Source organism: Emydura macquarii, unplaced genomic scaffold, assembly GCF_026122565.2.
Source record: "Emydura macquarii macquarii isolate MOO-44397 ecotype Brisbane River unplaced genomic scaffold, CSIRO-AGI_Emac_v2 contig_2636, whole genome shotgun sequence".
Taxonomy (NCBI): domain Eukaryota; kingdom Metazoa; phylum Chordata; order Testudines; family Chelidae; genus Emydura; species Emydura macquarii.
The window spans coordinates 35,068,720-35,087,323 of record NW_027132773.1 but is presented as its reverse complement, the minus strand read 5'-3'; the positions used below and the strand labels follow the sequence as shown (position 1 = coordinate 35,087,323).

Genomic DNA, 18,604 nt, shown 5'->3' with positions numbered 1-18,604 from the left:
TCTTTCTGAACTGCTCCAAATGCTAATTATAGAGCCTGAAGGGCCCAATCCTGTTCCTGGTGCTTTCAATGCGAGTTTTGCCATGGATTTACTGGGAGCACGAGTGAGCCGAGAGAGAGCTCAGTTGTGACTCTTCAGAGACAGCCTGGAGAGAGAGCCCAGGGCTTGGAGGCATGCTGCCGCCAGGGGCGCGCTGGGAGGCATTGTAACTGAGTCAGGCACAGGGCCCAAGTGGCTGTGGCGTGATCCCCAGGTAGAGCAGCTCAGCCAGCCGGTGCAGATGAAAGGAATGGTGGATGCCCCTTCCCCCCTTTTCTCTGTCTCTGTGGTCACTGCCCTTTCAGAGGCATTTCACTCATTGAGTGCAAATGCTCTGATTGTCTCCAGCCTCGGTGCCAGGATGGCGGGGAAGACCCCTCTTTGGCCCAGATCCTCAAAGGTGTGTAGGCTCCTAACTTGTGTTGATTTTTCTGGAAAGTGGGAGCCTACACACCTTTGAGGAACTGGGCCCTTGTGCCTACTTTTCCCCTTGCAAATCCATGCAGAGCTAGCCACAGCTCAGCTCATTGTGTCAAGAAATTTCATATGCTAAAATCATTATGGAACTAAGGCCAGATCCTGGAAAGTGCAGTGCGCTTCTGGGTAGGCTGGGAACACCCACAGATCCTATTCAAAGTCATGGAAACTCAGGGTGCTTAGTACTTCACAGGATCGGACTACTAGAGGAGTCAAGGCCCTGAGCAGAATTAATATAATCTCAGGCATGGGGAAAGGTTATATCTGTAAATAAACTTAAAATACGAATTATCCAGCAAAACTAATTCATTGAAGGTTGGGGTTTTTTTCCCAACATGTTAAAGAATCTATGCTGTCTGGATATTAGCACTGTAACTTCAATGAATGTTTGCTTTACTGATCAGTTTTGGGACTATACTAATTCATCATTTAGGGCTGGATTCTACTCTCACAGGTCACACACCAATTAAAATCAATGGGAGTTGTGTCTACATGAGGAATTCAGGACTAGGCATTTAGAGAGCTATACTGGAGAATTCTCAATAGTAAATTCCTCCCTGAAGCCACTAAACATATGTGAGTTCTGTAATATCCTTTCAGTAAACTCAAATTATCTTTGTGCATGTGCAAGTCATTTTATAAACTTATGTCCAGAGGTTTCAACAACATAGAGTATAGAATTAAATTACTACAGCTGGCTGTTTATAAAGTTTAAAATGAATGAACTTCTCAATCAAAATTGTCTTTGTTCTGTTTACATTTGGTTTAATGCCCTTTAAAAGCAGACCATTTTGAAAGCAATAAATTATGCTTTACAGTTGTAATTTATTTCAACACCAAATAAATACATGGCATTTGCTTTACAATTGTACAGTGTTGTTTATGAGCCATTCAAAAAGCAATCCAAGGTGCGTATGAGACCTTTGCCTGCACTATATTAAGAAAGCACCCTGCTAGGTCTGGCACTCTATGCCTGAAGGAGATAAAGCCTCAGGGGATATTTTTTAGTTTTTAAAGTGAAAACATGCATTTCCTTCAACATTACACCTTCATAGAGGAGTAAGGGGCTCATATCCTCAAAGGTACACCGGCACCTAATGTTCCTAATGATTTCAAAGAGAGTTAGGTGCCTGAATAACTTTAAGGCTGTGGGCTTTGCTGCCTAGGATAGACTGAAGGGACAGGCTGCAGCTTGGCTTCTCACACCTCAGACCAGCCAACTTTAGAGTGGAATTGATCTGTGAGAATGCAGTCACCATTTGCAGTGAGGTGTAAGGGAGAGGTTTGGCACTGAGAGGTAGCAGTGCAAGCAGGATCAGCTGGTAACTGGAGCAGCTGCAAAGGCTGACATGATACATTTTAACCCTATGGCACCAGCATAAACTATGAGTATCAGGACTTTCACAAACATCTCATGCAAACTACTTGCTCAAAACATTTGCTGGTGTGCTGTGGACACTCTGAGCCCATGTCCCAGAGGGTTAACTATTCCCAAAGGAGACAGGGCACTCAGCATCTGTCTACACTGCAATTAAAAACCTGAGGCTGGCCTGTGCCAGCTGAGGCGGAATTGCAGGTCTTGGGCTAGGGGGCTGTTTACTTGCAGTGTAGATGTTCGGGCTGGGGCCAAGGCTCTAGGAGCTGTAAGGTGGGAGGGTCTCAGAGCTCAGGCTGCAGCCCGAGCCAGAATGTCTACACTGCCATTAAATAGCCCCTTAGTCCACACCCAGCTGACTGGGTCAGCTGGCCTGGGTCAGGGGTGGGGGTCTAACTGCAGTATGGCCATACCCTCAGGGTTTGAGCCTGCCCCGGATTAATTCAATTGACAGGCTCAGAGCAGGTGCTCCGCAAGGTGCGGAAGACAACTGCATCTTGCACAGGCTTGCTCCCCTTGCCCCTGACCCCAGCTCTCCTGAGCGAGCAGCTCCGGGGAAGGCCATATCAAGCTCTGGGGGAGGAGGCTCGGTGGGGCAGGTTGGAAATGAACTGCCCTATTACATTCTGGGGTGCAATCCAGACTAGTGAGGGGTTGTCACCACCTGCCCTGCGACCTTGGTGCCTCACAATGCTTTGCTACTGTAGCTCCTATTCTGGACAGCACACCCTGAGTGTCTGTGCATAGCGACAGCCCTGGCCCAGCAGCTGTGCCCCCAGCAGCCTGTCAGCAACATGCCAGTCGCACTCTGGCTTCCAGCAGCCTTGATTACTACCTGCAGCGTGATCCCAACATACTCCCATTCCCAGATTTTCCCCAAAACATGTGTTCTGCACGGTCTAGCCCTCTCCTGGATAGTTCAGCTAGCGGAGGTCCATTGCCCCTCCAAAGGGTCAATGTGCAACAGTTTGCGACTTTAATTGAGTTACTAAACAGTTCAGTTTAAACACAACACTGGATTAGTTTTGATTAAAGAATAAAACAAGTTTATTTAACTACGAAGAGGGTTTTAGGTGAATACAAGGAATTAAAGTCAGAAACGGTTACAAGAGAAATGAAGAGAAAATATTTTCTAAACTAAAGCATTAACAAGCTAGATGCGGTTCAAGGTAAAATCCTTACCACGTGTTTCCAGCAATATTGCTGACCAAGTCAGGATCTGCCCCCAAAGTCCAACAGGCTGGTTCCTTTGTCTCCTTATGTGAAAAAGTGAGCGAGAGAGAGAGAGTGTGTGTGTACATGGGGGGGCTTTTGCCCCTCACTTTTATAGTCCAGTCATTCCTTCAAATGCATTTTCCTAAGGGGTACCCCTAGTTAAAGTTCCTTGCCACTGTGAGGCTGGAAACATGGAATCTTGTGGTGAGAGGGATCCTATGTTGGTGTTTGCTAAAATGCAGATTGATCTGTTCTCTTTGCTGCCAAAGAATGGCACTCACCGGTCAGGTGGCCAATCAACTTTGATGACACCTGGCTAGAGGCATCAGCTTGTCCTTTGTTTTTGAAAAACAGGTTTACTCCCTTCCCAAGACATGTCCAGTAAACACATTTCAGTCGTAATTCCATTTTATGTTCAAAATGGTGCATATAATGTTTTCTACATGCATTTCACCTGGATATTGTTACCAGCAAGCCATTCGTTCTCAGACGATACTTCACAAGGCATATTTTGTACAAAGATTATTAAAATGGTGTGAATACAGGGGTGCATTCGGTCACACGCCACAACCAGCTGAGCTGCAGCCAGCTTCGGATAAACTCCCCTGTTCCAGCCCAGCAGGAGGCGCTGCCACTCCATGCCTTGCTCAATGAACAACACTCGGGCCTAGGAGCAGACTTCCTCACAGCTAAGTGCTGTTCACAATGAGCAAGGCCCTGTGCGTGCAGTGCTCTATCTACAGCCAAGCCAGGAATACCAATGGGTGCCACACCAAGCCACTCCCTTGCCTGACCACCCACCAGCTCCCATCATGCCTGGCTACTTTGTAACTTATGTGCTGCTTATTAAGGGCCTCTCCTGTCCCATGCAGGATAACCCCTCTCTTGTGCAGGGAACTGGCCTAGCCAGTTACTCCCATATCTAGGCTTGCTGCTTAGGGTAAAAATGGGCCACATGCAAAGCAACTCCCCCTGATCTGCCATCTCGCCCACACCTCTCCTATAGCCAGATGCTCATATAAACATGCAGGAGCTTGTTATATCCCGAACGTACCTGGGATCTACTCCAATGGGTAAAGGTTTTCCTTGCTTATATTAACTAAATCACAGCTCAGGGGTATAGTGGTTGAAAAAAAGAAGTAGGTAAACCTAAATTAAATTCCCCATTCCCCAAATAAGTAGTGGGTAAATGCCATTTACCTATGTTTACTCTTGACTGCACTACTGCCACAGCCATTTCATAATGTGTAGGTGCAAAAAAATGTATTATGGTACAACTATATTTTCTCACACATCAAAGAACACAAGGTACTAGGTTATTAAATGATAGATGATAAATATAAAACCAGAGTTCCACAATGTGTGTTTTGACAGTCTTCCCCAGGCAAAGAAGATCAAAGAACTGCTTACTGACTTGAGGCTTTTAAATGCTACAGCTGTAATAGAAACTGTTCTGGTCTTCCTCACTCTAAAGGAATGACACTCACATTGAGAACATAAATGCTCATGGCATTGACTAAATATAACCCGAGCAGAAAACAATATTAAGCTGCCAGAGAGACAAAAGACAACATAGTTTACAGGGAATCTAAACATGAACCATGTCCCATGAATAGCAGCATCTCTCTAAAGATGCTTCCCAAGCAGGGTCCAAGAGCTGCCCAATTATTACCATGCGCTTTTAATGTTTATGTATTTATATTACTTGCTATATGTATTAGTAATGTATTAAAATATACATGTATTAATTTCAAATTGATGATGTGTTTGTTGGGCCTACACCCTGTTTCATAAAAACTAAATATTTTCAGGCATTGTCAAGTGGCGCCCAAGGCAAAGAGCATCTTCAGAGCTCACTCCCATTCCCCTCTCCCTCTATTTGTTAAACTTTTGAATACCTTATCTTTTATTGCATTTGTAGCCCATTTTGATGCATGACTTGCCTGATTTATCCCTGTCATATAAGATGATAAATTTGCACACTAGGATCTGTGAATCCCATAAATCTGTATTTATTAATGCCATTTACAAGCAAATAAAAAAAATTCATTTCCTCTATGCTTATTGAAACTTTTTAATTTTAAGACTACCGGAAATGATAGGGGTTTGACAGATATCTCTGGCATCTCATTAAATATACCCTTTATTAGTTACTACTTACATTCTTCAAGTCTTAAACACAAGTACACTTTCACCATTAAGTAATAAAACAGGTTTCCCTGTATTGCCGCTGGGCTCTCACTTCACTTCAGTTCATTCTTATATCTTACTTGACTGACTGGCGACGCCCTGCCTCTTATATACTCACAAGGGCATGGCTGACAACATTCTAGGAGGCTAGAGGAAAATGTAGTTCTCAGACAATCTGGAAGATTCCATGAGATTCTACAAAGGTCCAGAATGTTCTAGAGAGTGAAAAATGAATCCACATACGGATTGCCTGAAACAGTTTACTTCAAACATTCTATTTTCCCTTTTGTCACTAACAACAAAAACAGCACCCTGAGCCTGGTGCCCCTCCCCCCCAAGCCTGGCACCCCAGATGGTTGCCTGGGTCACCAGCCCCTAAATGACTCTTCTGTTGGCTCACCAACCCCACCATACTGGTTGATCTGGGACAAGCACTGAGACTCTCCCCATGATAACTGACTCTGTTGCCCTTCCCACTACAAAACGCCTGCATGGGGCCACTGCAGGAGCTGGGCAGCATGAATGGCCTCATGCAGGGTGGTTAGTTCTGGTGTGAAGGTCACTTTTAGTGAACGGAACTCTGCTGATGGTGAATGTGACAATGTGTCTGTTCATTATCTATTAAAATTAATAAAACTATCTGAGAACTTTATACAATATGGAACAAATATTTCATAATTATTAAACATTTGCACTGCGGTGATACCCAGTGGCTCCAGTCAAGATCAGGACCACCTTGTGCACAAGGTGTACAAACACATATGACGTCCCAGCAAAATCCCAGCCCCAAATAGCTCACAATCTAATTTCCAGGTACTGCACATACTTAACTTTGAGGTCAATGGAACAAGTCACATTCTTAAAGTAAAGCATGAGGGGGTGTAGGGAGATGGATGTAATCAACTGTATACATCATCTCTATTGTTTATTTTAAATAAAGTCAGTCAGAATCCCCATTATTAAGGATTTTAAGAAATAAATCTAAAACAATTCAGTAAAACAGTAGCTAGTAGTAATAAAATAGTGGTTTGCTATGAATATACTCACAACAGAGTTTTCTTCCCATTGACTAAGCAATTTTCTGTAGTCATTTAGTCCTGCAGTTCAAGAATGGAATAGCAGTTATACAACACACAACTGTAAAAACCAAATGTGGACTTTCTGTAATCCTCTTTTAATCCTTTACAGTCAGTTTCCAAAATCAGAGAGTTACTTGTTATAATATCCTCAAGGAATGTTTATAAATTTGCCCACAAATATATTTGATGCTTTGAAAATAAAATTACACTCCTGTTGTCAGTTACTTCATTTAACAACAACCATTTGTAAAATTATATGCACAGAATCAAACCATTAAAAATCCCTATTTTCCATGATGGTGCAAAATGAGCAACCTATCAGGTGCTTTTACAGTCTCTTACTAGCCTATTTTTATACTGTAATCAGGTTACAGAGAATTCAACCCTTGTCTAATCACTAATCTTCACTTATGTATGTGCCATATGGTACATTGCTATGCATCAGGGGATAAGGGCTCTCTGTTTATTAGATCCTTCTTATTTAGATTATTATGGAGAAGGAGTCATTAAGGTATTTCATACAAAGGTTAAAGCTGACTGAATGTCAGTCAGCAAGTCCACTGTTAAGGCCCACTTCCTGGGTCTCTTGAGTGAGGGCTATTTTAATTTCTCTTTCAAATTATTGGCAAACAATCCCAGCCTGAGAGAGCATTTATTAGTCACTAGAAAAAAATTAGTTTTAATATACATTTTAGAGGTACTCAATCATGTCGGTTTCTTAAAAAATGAGATTGATAGTCACTCCCAAGACCAAACAAATAGATTACCTATTATACAGGTGCAGTCACTTTATTTGCTATGCTGTTTAATAAGCATAATTGAATTGAAGCGGTAAAGGCTGATCCATTACAGGATGTCTGATGAAGAGTCAAGTATTGTGTAAAAGGGAATAATCCTGCTTTTTTAAAAACGTCAATAAATAATTACATCTTGTATTTAGTTGTCTTTAATCATTTATACAGTGCCCAAATTGTGTCTTCATTTTGGGTATGGAAGGGCTGTAGAATCAGGCCCTTAAAACTTACAGATGATAAATGCTGCCCTCATAGACATCCAGGCAACTAAACCGAAGTTAATTCAGTTCCACAGTGTAATTGCAGACAGAATTTGACCCTTATTTATACAAGGGTCTCTTCTTTCATGACTGGAACACTAGACTAGGTGAAATGTGGCAGCTGGTTAACAGCACAGAACAAAAGAGCGCTATAGTTCAGAGTAAGAAGCGAAGAATACCATATCCAGTTGAAACATTAACAGGAAGAGTATGAGTTAACATAGCAGATTGCTAACTAATTTCAATGAAATGAAACAATACATATTTTATAATCTTTTAAACATATTTGCCCAATAAATCATGAAGTAAGTTGTTTATTATTTTTAAATTTATTGAAATTTTTCTAAAAAAGTTTGTGTGTCAAGATGTACTTTAGAGAAGGCCTGAATTATGTTGACCAAATTCTGTTCTTTGGTAGGCGTATATTCAGCAAAGATTTCAGTAAGATTTAAGCATGTGCTTTAGTGCTTTGCTGAATAGGGTTGGACTTAAAGTACATGTTTAAAAGGCATGTACTTAAATACTTTGCTAAATCAGGAGCTTTCACTGCTGTGAAAGACCTAATGAGATCCAAAGGTTGGAAGCTGAAGCTAGACAAATTCAAACTAGAAATTAGGTGCACATTTTTAACAGTAAAAACAGAGTCCTGTAGCACCTTAAAGACTAACAAATTTCTGAGGGCATAAGCTTTCACGGGCTGCAACCCACTTCGTCAGATGCATGAAGTGGAAACCACAGATAAGAGGTATATATATATATACATCTAAAGGTGAGAAACATAACAATGGGGAGAGCAAGTGCTAACAAAGTCAATACAGTTAGGGTAGATGAGGCCTATTCACAACCGTTTATTAGAAGGTGAGAATGTGTGAACGGTGACAATTGCTTCTTGTAATGAGATAACCATTCCAAGTCCCTATTCAGACCCACTCTGATTGTGTCAAGTTTGCATATGAGTTCCAGCTCTGCAGTTTCTCACTGAGATTTGTTTTTGAAGTGTTTTTGTAGAAGTATGGCAACTTTCAAGTCAGTGACAGAGTGTCCTGGGAGACTGAAGTGCTCTCCTACTGGCTTATGGATGTTACCGTTTTTATGTCTGATTTGTGTCCATTTATTCTTTTGCATAGTGAAAGTCTGGTTTGGCCAATGTACCATGGCAGAGGGGCATTGCTGGCATATATTACATTAGATGTGCAGGTGAATGAGCTCCTGATGGTGTGGCTGATGTGGTTAGGACGATCAGGAGCTCATTCACCTGCACATCTACTAACGTAATATATGCCATTATGTGCCAGCAATGTGTCATTCCCAGGTGAGAATCTGTACTTTTCAGTATCAGACGTAGGATTCTGCAATGTCTAACGCTGCATTTCCAAAGCCAAAATGTTGATATTCACAGATTTATAGAACTTAAGTATCTGAATCAGCCACATCCTGGGTTTCTGCTCCAACAATCTAGTTCTTGCTTAATCTTCTGATCTATTGGGACTGTAAATGGTTGACTGTGATTTTGGGTACTGCAGCAGGAGAACTCTAGAGGCATGGGGCTAAATGTATTCCTGGCAAAACTCCACTGATTTCAGGGGAATTAAACTAGATATAAGGTTGGCCTATGAAGCTCAGATTCATTAATAGTCTACATTGCTTTTTTTTTTTTTTAAATCCTTTTCTTGATGGGGTTGATTAAAATATTGGACTGCAATCTGCAAAGGTCTGAGTTTACAGAAACATGCTGGAATAACGTTGCAAATGTTTCCTCATTATTCACAGGACTGATGGGGTAATTTTTTATTGGCAAGCATTCCCCAGCTTACTGAGAATGATTGTGTGTGATGCCAATGGAGCAGAGATCACTGGCACTCAGTGTACAGAAAAATCACCATTGCATCATTGACATTAGGCACAATCCATACTGCAGCAATAGCATTCATGGGGAGAAGATGCCTAATTTAATTATTTATTTAAGGAATTATTTGGTATGGACTTAATTCTGCAAAGGTGTTCGGCACATCCTGGGAGATCCTAAGTGCACTCAACTCCCATAGGACTCATAGTCCGTGAGAACTGAAGTCAAAATTGAAGTGCTTACAGAATTATTCCCAGAGGCCTTGCCTAAAATACATCTTCCCCATAGATTGCACCCTGCATTACTTAATCAGAGCAATCTCTGACTGGCTCATCAGTGCTGCTGTGGGGGTACTGTAACCTAGCAACCTCCAAGAGTTTAATGAGTATCACACTGCAGGGCTGAAGTTTTATGGCTGAACTGTGTTCTGTGACTCCCACAATGAAGGTGATGTGTAAATAAGAACTGAACTGAATTTGTCCCTTAGTTATTACTTGCTGTTTAAGTTTAATGCATAGCTGCTGGTGCAGAGCGTTTCTGTTCTAGCTACTTGTGCTGAGGCTTTGGTCATTAATAGGTAAAGAGAGTTTACTGAAATTAAAACCACAAAAATGTGTACAACCTTGTTAGTACTGATATTGCACAACTAAAACCAACAAATAATTACACCTCCTGACAAGCAGCCAGCTCATTAATGGAGTAAGAGCAAATACAAAATACTCAAGTGTGAGAAAAACTAAACTGACTCACCAGCCTAGCTTTTCAGAAGTGCAGCATGTTCCAGCAGAGGTGATTTTACATCTGTATTTTTGCAGCCACAATGAATTGTGGGCACAAAACTGTATGCCAAGAAGCAGAGGCCACAATGAGGTCATTCTGAGTATCAGACCATTGTTCCTTTTCTCTCTACCACTGCTGAAAACAATGTAGCCCACCTTGGCACAGACCAGGCTCATCAGCCTTGTTCTGGTACCATAATAAGCACGCTACTATGAGTTATATGGCCCATTGTGTTCATGTGCTGGCTTTTCATCCTTGGATATGTGGGTTTAAATCCTGTTTTCAGACAAAGTGAAATTAAGATCAATCCTGCTTAGGGTCTAGCCACAGCCTAGGCCTTAGTAGAGCATCCTCCACTTACCACCAGCATGTTTTCTTGGCACTGATAAAAGTATTGCTACTCTTGTGTGGGGAATATGCATCTACTTACATTATACTTGCTACCAGCCAACATTGTTTATACCACATAGGTCAAATGTTCAGCTGATGTAAGTCAGTAAAACTCCTTTGAAATCAAGGACAAATTTATAGCAGGTGAGGATTTACACTGATTTACTGCAGCTGAAGATCTAGCCCATATATATAACTTCAAACTGAGACAAAGATATAGAAGAAAATGAAACATGGCTAATAAAATGTTTCCCCCTAGTCAGTTATGACACTAAAACTAGTGCAGACTGTCTGTTACAGAACCCCATATACAGTAGGCTAGGATAGTTATCTTACACTGTCTAGGGCACAACTTCATTTAAACAACTGCAACTTGCTTCTCCAGAAAGCTTTCTTCTTGAGAAATCCATAATGTAGTTGAAATGGGATCCAGTCTGAGGTAATCCTGATGTACTTTGAGACGTTCAAAGGATTTGAGTCAAACTCTTTCTACATTCTAAAAGGACTCCTACATAATTCCCCTAGTGCCTACTATACCAGGACAATCCCACCCTGAAATAATCCTAGGATTCGCTCTGCTATGGAGCTTCAGCAAAGGTAAGTCAATGTACAATCCAAGAAGTAGAATCAATATTTCAGGGAGCATTGTTCCCTGAAGCTTACAAGCTGAGCTGAAGGAATATGGGAGTTAATATTTAAACAATCTGACTGGAAAGGAACAAATTTGATTAAATCTTATTCATTATTCCCTTCATCTAGCAAGCAGATGATACTTTCCCGTTGCACTTTCAAGAGGTTATCCCAGACCTCCAGAGACAATCTTATACTGTATCTCATTTTCTAAACAGGTTTGGACTTCAGAGATCATCAGGACAGGACAGTCCATAAAATGTTGAACTCTAAGGTGGTACTCAGAGTGTGAAAGGGGAGGTGTCTGGGTCTTACAGCCTGGTCTCTCCACGGTAAAGGTTTTATAACATTTTTTAAAATACCCCATAATTAGGGATATATTTATGTTCCATCCATGAGAGGGCAGAAAAACTCCCATCCTACATGAACCTTTATGCCTCTAAGTCTGGTTAGCTTTGCCTTCACCTGGATCAAATCTGAGTTCTCAAAAGCTGAAGTAAACAAGACACAGGGATGGTGAGTCAAACGGAAGTTAGTAACACAGTCCCACACCTTGAGCAAAATTCTTTTCTTTTCAGGAATTTTTTTCTTTCAGTGTCCCCTATTTCCCAAACAGAAAAAGCAGGATTGCCTACCCAAAGAGCTAAAAAATCATGAGATTTTTAAAAAATAGTTTTGGGATTTTTTTTTGCCTAATTGTCTTCTGGGTTCTAAGCCATCAAGGTACTCAGTTCACGTTTCAGGCTTTACTCCACAACCATGAAGCTAGAAACTTGGCATTTTTTTAAAATGGAAGCTGAGATTCTCACATAATCACTTGTGTCCAGGAGACTGGTGATAAAATGGTGAGAACTGGCACCACTGAGAAGGTAACTGACACACCCAATCTCTGCAATTTAAACACCTGCTCCATGTTAAAAATACAATTGTAAGTCTGACTTCCTCAGACTGTCACCTTCTGTGGGCCTCTAGATGGCGCCTCTATATATCAACAGGGAAAAGATTAGAAGGAATGGTTGAACTAGGAAGCCCTTGTAGTGAGCCCTGCCGTTCTGTCAGAGGTGAAAATAGCGTGAAGGGGATTTATGTTACACCCTGAGGTCCATTTGTGACATAAGGCTGAGGGATCAGAGGGCAGCTGAGGCAGAGAAGCCACAATGTGCCTGTTCTGGCTCAACCAGGACTCTCCCTCCTGACCAGCCACAGATGCTGCCACACAGCAGCATTCTAAGCTCTTCTCTTCAGGGTCTCGTAGTGGGTCTATCACCGCATGAGCCAAACCAGCCTGTATTGGCTGCTCCAAGTCCGCACCCTGACTGCCTGCAGCGGTGGAACTCCTAGTAGTGAACAGCCAGCCCAGAAATCTTTGAGTCCCAGAAGGGGGTGTTCTGAGGAAGTTTGGCACCGAGGTGGGAGGTACTTCATTTACTGCAGATTTTGTGTTAGCAGCTTCTGTTCTCACTCCGCTTCCATTTGTCTGGATGAGATCTATCTGGTGAATCCATCAGCATAGCCCAGAAGAACCACGTCTGTTACTCTGCTCGTAATTATCGACTGAGACAGTGCAGGGACATCTTGTGTGTGCTGGACTTAGCAGCTTTTATGCTGAAGATATTTGTATTTCTTTTGCTGCTTGTACTGTTTAACCTCTATTTCCGATTCCCTGCCCTGCCCACCCTTACCCAGTAAATGTGCCACCTCATGGGATGTCACTTGGTAGATGCTGAAACCCAGTTTAGCATCACTAGTTCTGCAGCTGCCCTGCTTTATGTTGTATTGATTTGGAGATTTTCAGGTGGAGGCCCCTGAGTTTATATCCAAAACAAGAATCAATAAGACTAGTACTTTAACCCATAGTCCATAATAGTTTGGGTGTAAGGTAGCTATGTGCCTTCACCGGAAAAAAAAAAGGCCTTAATGGTTCCATGTTCTCCTTAACTAAACCTCTGAGTTCTAATTCTCCCCTCACTTACTGCACTCTCAGAAAAATCAATGGGACCTCCACCTAGGTAATGAGGGCAGAATTGGGCCCCCAATGCTCAGCTGCAGTTCATTTAATTTCATACACACAGTGCAGCAATGGCTTGTTGGACTGTGATCTCATTAGGTTTTACCAGGTTAACAGGGTCAGGTTTTGTGTGTACTTAGACGAAAGAGCTTCAAGGAAAACTAAGGGTGTTGCAGAAGCTGGCTTGTGATTCATTAGCTGGCACTGCTCTCTGAATCAGTACAGAACCAATACTCCAACATGCGTTAAGGAGCAGTATGTGGTATCTTTCAGATAAGACGTCAGACTGAAATCCTGACCATTCCTGTGTTCTGATCAAATTCTAGTTTGGGTGATTGTAGTGTTTTCCACCTACTTCTATTCTCTTGTGGTATCATTTGGATATGGTATTTATATCCTGTCCTAAACTGGTGTACTGTGTGCTGGTAAGTCCCGTCAAGCCTACCCCACTTGTGGCTGATTTTCAGTGGTGATTAAGTGATTCTTGTATATTATGATGGAGAGCTAGTGAGGCCATAGAAATGGCCATGTCAGAGATTTCATTGTAACGGGGGTCATTACCCTTTATATCTATTTTATCAATGCAGTCCCCTAAGAAACTAAGGGCCAGATCCTCAGCAGCTTAGTCCAAAAGAAACCATGTTGAGATTGTCACCTAAATAGGTTACTCCTGTATGTGGAATGATCTGTGTTCTTAACTTCTGCGTTTCCTGACTTTTGAGTGTTTCAAGTGGCAAACATTACAGTAGTGTAGGTCTTTTTTATTATTAAAGAAAAGAAGCCTATTTAATGGAAGATCAGCTCAGGATAGATTCCCAGGGAATATATATCCCTTATGGAGACACCAGCACATTTCTTTTTAAACACCGAACTGGTACATCATTGAAGTTAATTCCAAACTGTTTGCAAACAGAAGAGCTTTGGGCAGTATGCATTTAACAGAAATACTAGTGCAGCCTTTACAGGGATTGTACTAGTGGCTTCATGAAGTCAGCCAAAACACAGATTAAGAAGATGTTCCCCAGTTGGGGTTCCTATACTCTAGCCTGGTTTAGAGAAGAGGGAGAGCAGACCGAGCACCCACTCCACAGCAAGGCTGGGGAACCACCATCCACAAAGACAAGGATCAGGCTAGGGACCTGCACTTCAGCCAGGAAATTAGCGGCCTATCCATACCAAGTCTCCTATGCTGGGCAGCCATCAGTACATTTTAGGGTACAAAGCCTCAGCTCTCAGGACATTAGAAAGTCATGTATTATTATCTGATATAAAGGACAACTACAGCTTCTTAAAAAGTTCTAAAAGTGTGCACTTCCAGAGCTGCTCGGTCATGTATGCTGCATCCATTTGGACTTGTGCATCATGGAATTTAATGAAATATTTTACTGCAAGTTCTCAGAATGGCGTTTGCAGATGTTACTTACTGTGTCCATTGGAAACCAGTATCTTTGCATTTAAAAGACTGGTTGCTATTCTCGGGGGACTATTTTCATGTTAAGTTTCTAGTCATCAAGTCCAACCTTTTCTTACATTTACATGAACTTGAATGTAGCAAGATTTCAGTATTTTCAACTCCACATCAAGTCACACCTCAAAAAGTAATGAGATTGTCTTAAAATAATGTGATTTATTAAAATAATAAATGTTGGATTCTTTTTATTTTCCTTTTGATTTCTGAGCTTTTAGGATACATGTGGTCACATTTTCAAACTTTTCTCTGCAGTCCACAAGGGCTAGAACCTTATTGTTTTTAAAGAAATGAAAACTGAGATTCTCATATAATCACTTGTTTCCAGGAGCTTTGGCTTTAGATAAAACACCAAATATTGTGAGACTCCTGATAAAATCATGAGTGTTGGCAACACTGAAATTTTTATACAGTGTGAAAACGATTTTGCTTTTTACCCCCTCCATTATCTAATTCAAAAAAATATTTGTTTTCCTTGGAAAAATCCCCCCACCCTTGGCTGAAACCAAGCATGAAAAGTTTTAATCCTATGTAAAGGAAAATTTTTCCAAAAGTTACGAGTGAGTCAAAATAATGGTTTATAGAATCAGTTTTGCAACTTTAAGTGTAGTGTTTACTACCTGTAAATGGTATAATTAAAAATCAATTTATAAAATGCACTGGATAAAATAAGCTATTTCAGTGACCACTCCAGAATATTGCAACAGGTTTCGAGTCAGACTCATTACCCTCATTTAAAAAACAATCAACATTTTATTAAAGCCGTACAAGCTGCACTTCTAAGGGAAGTTATTCGAGAATAACAGCCCTTCATATGCGGTCAAAGGAACTGAGCTTTGGCTGTCCTACAATCCCCCTGAGGCAGGTAGTTATCTGGATCTTACCATATTCTTTACTGTGAATTTTTATTGATTGTATTCAGAGAATAATGACCTACTACAAGATATTGGGAAATGGTTGTGTATGTGCTAAGGGCCACATTTTGGAGTGATGCAGAATGGCCACCGAACCAGTCGTGCACACGAAGGCAGTGCTGACTTGTGCCTATGCTCTGGCTCTGTGGCGCCTCAGGCCTAGCTCTATGAATTCACTCCACTGACACATTATTCCTACCACTTCTGTGAGGTTTGGGAAGAGTCAGGTTAGAGCAATGCAATTTCCACCCTGGGCTGCCACTACAGGTGCAGTTTTTTCTAGTCAAGCTGGATGTCTGTGCACAGATAGAATGCCAGAATGAGGCACTGTGTATTTAGCAATAAAGTCACTTTGTAAATGAAAAATATAGACAAAATCCTTAGGCTTTTATTCATCTTTAATTGATTTCAATAGGAGTCTGCCTGAGTTAATGAACTGCCATACCAAATCAGAGCAGTGGTCCATAGAGTCTGGTGTCCTGTTGGCCTGCAGCAAACTTTTCAGAAGAGGGCACAAGAAATCCCATAATGGACAATTATGTAAAAACCAACCACAGGGGAAGCTTGCCCCAGCTAGTCAAGGTTTGTGTCATGCTTTGAAACATAAGGGATTTATTTTTTATTATTATTTATTCATCATTTGTATTGTGAAGGCACCTAAAAGTCCTGGCCCCATTGTGGCAGGGTCTCTTTGTTACATGCTGAGCACAAAGAGCTCACAATCTAAGCTAAACAATTTTTATTCTGTGTAATGTAATTGCAGATGTTTTTAATTATCCACATAAATTTCTAATTCTTTTTTAAATCCTACTATGTTTTTGGTCTGAGTGATGTCTTCTGGCAGTGAGTTTCACAGGATAATTATGTGAACAAAAATATGTCCTGTTCCTCAGCACCTGCTGAAGTCACTGACTATCACAGAAGCAGAATTGAGTCTTAAGTAAAAACTTAAAAAGGACTTCAAGATCTGATCCACAATCAATCAAGTAGTGAGACTTTATTCAGGATAAAACAGTTGTTAATTCAGAACGTAAACACAAACACAAGAGCTTGATTCCATAAGTTCTAAGTCAAATATTTTGTTCATTAAGCTACAAACTTTGGTTTAAAATCACTGAAGACTGTCCATTCATGTAACAAACATATTAAAATTCAAGTCAGCATAGAAATATTTAATATAGAGCTCCAGGGCTTTCTCAGTTCATGCCTTTTTCTACAGTCATAAAACATAACATAGAGCTCATATTTGATCTACTATATTCTGCTTTTCAACAAGGAAAACAAATCATAGTAATAAGTTTTACCAGCTTCTTAAATACATTTCTGAACTTCTGCTGCATCATCCTAACTAAAAAGCTAGGCTGATTAGGTCTGTGCAGAAACAAACAAACAAAACAACCCAACGTATCAACATATATTTCCAATATATTTCAGTCCTATTCATATCATCATCATAATCTATTTTCTCTGACTTGGCTAGAATCACAGCTATGGCTTTTGCTTGCTTAGATTTAAAAGACTAGGCAGACCCTTGATGGTACATTCTGCTGCTATATGAGTGAGTCAGGAATCCATCTTGATCACCTACTCAACAGCACCACAATTTTACAGCTTTCCAGTCTACTAATATCTTAGTAGACACTGTTCAGATAAAGGAACAGTGCAAGTCAGTCACAGGAAAATCAAAGGGTTAAAATGAATGATAATGTTGGTGCCAAATCTGCAAGATGAGCCATATTCCGTGCCCAGATATCAAAGGATATTTTTCTATAAAATTGTTAGAAATAAGAGAGCTATAATATTTGTATTCATGATATTAACATTGTTATAATACAATAGCTGTAATACATTGTATGTTTGTAATGATTAAGATAGAACATTTTAAACTAAGGCTACATTAAACAAAGTATCAAGATTTGAAAAGATTTAATATGTAAATATAAAGGCTATTTTATGAGGAGAGGGTTCAGAGTGTGTGTTAGGAAATTAGAGTTGGGTAAAGTCACTTCTCAAGCCTTTGCTCACAACACATTGTGGGTGTGGCTTTGACATGCTCTGTCATGCTGTTTTATTTATGGTAATTACATAGTAGCTGTAAACATAGAACAAAACTAAAACTAGAAACAGCCTGGGAGGAAAAAAAAGTGGTCTGTAAGAATTTTTTAATTGATAATGTTTGTTTGGTTCTGCTTATAGAAAAAGCGATTCTTAAAGTGTAGTAGGCTCAGAGGCTTTTTACTAGACTTTTTACTTTTTGCCAGCCACAACTGCAGGTGAGCATGAACTTTCCTGAATGTGAACAGGGCTTTGGAGTATGAAAAGGAAGGCAAAGGAGCGGGATCAGTCAAGGGGTGTTAAACATCCAAAATTAACATTAAAATAAATCCATAGTTGAAAAGACCTGGGGTCTGATTCTCCACTACCTTGCACCGTGCGTTTTTACCTATGCAACATGTCATGCTGACCTGGCTGGGTTTTACACTCAGTTTGCACAGATGTAAATAACACCGCCAGGTGCCAGAGAGTAGAGAACCAGGCCTCCAGACTGACAATTTACTCACCCTTGACCTCATTCTTCTGCAACATAGAGTCAGTGAGTCCAGCCTCACTTGGAACCATGAGTCACACAGCCAGATGGAGCAGGAACCAGGAGGGCAGTGTGGAGAGACACGCCACCATGCATCCATGCTCTGGAATCTATAGAGAAAGATCTTGCCTTATCCATGGATACTCTGTGGTTTAGGAGGCAGCATACCCTTCTCCCTTCTCTGAAACCATAAACCCCTTCTACTGACCCTCATGACTCCAAAATGTGTTGACTCTGTCCTCTTTCACACTCATGGGGGTTTTATCGTGACAGGGTATAATGTGGGCCTAAATTTGTATTTTCTGTTTTCTTTTTCATGACTGAACACATCTCATATTTTGGGGGAAAGTTTGAAAAGAACTGGACTGGCTGTTTATCTGTTACACAAGCAGAAAAATAAACAAAATGGTGGGTCTTAACTCAAAATTACCTCAAGTGTCAAATTTCAAACATGGCATGTGGCTAATTCCTTAAAGAGAAATAATCACTTTAGCACGCTTACATAAATAACCACCCTCCGCCCCCATTAGAAGCAGCAGACTATTCAATTTA

At 40.8% G+C, this 18,604-nt stretch overlaps 1 long non-coding RNA gene across 1 annotated transcript; it reads left to right on the top strand.

The window, feature by feature from the left end:
- The first annotated feature begins 10,686 nt into the window (after nt 1-10,686).
- Nucleotides 10,687-18,320, top strand: LOC137163706 (uncharacterized). The gene is made up of 3 exons (XR_010922800.1): nt 10,687-11,042; nt 15,881-16,047; nt 18,054-18,320. It is a non-coding gene; the product is annotated as an uncharacterized lncRNA (long non-coding RNA).
- The last annotated feature ends 284 nt before the right edge of the window (nt 18,321-18,604 follow it).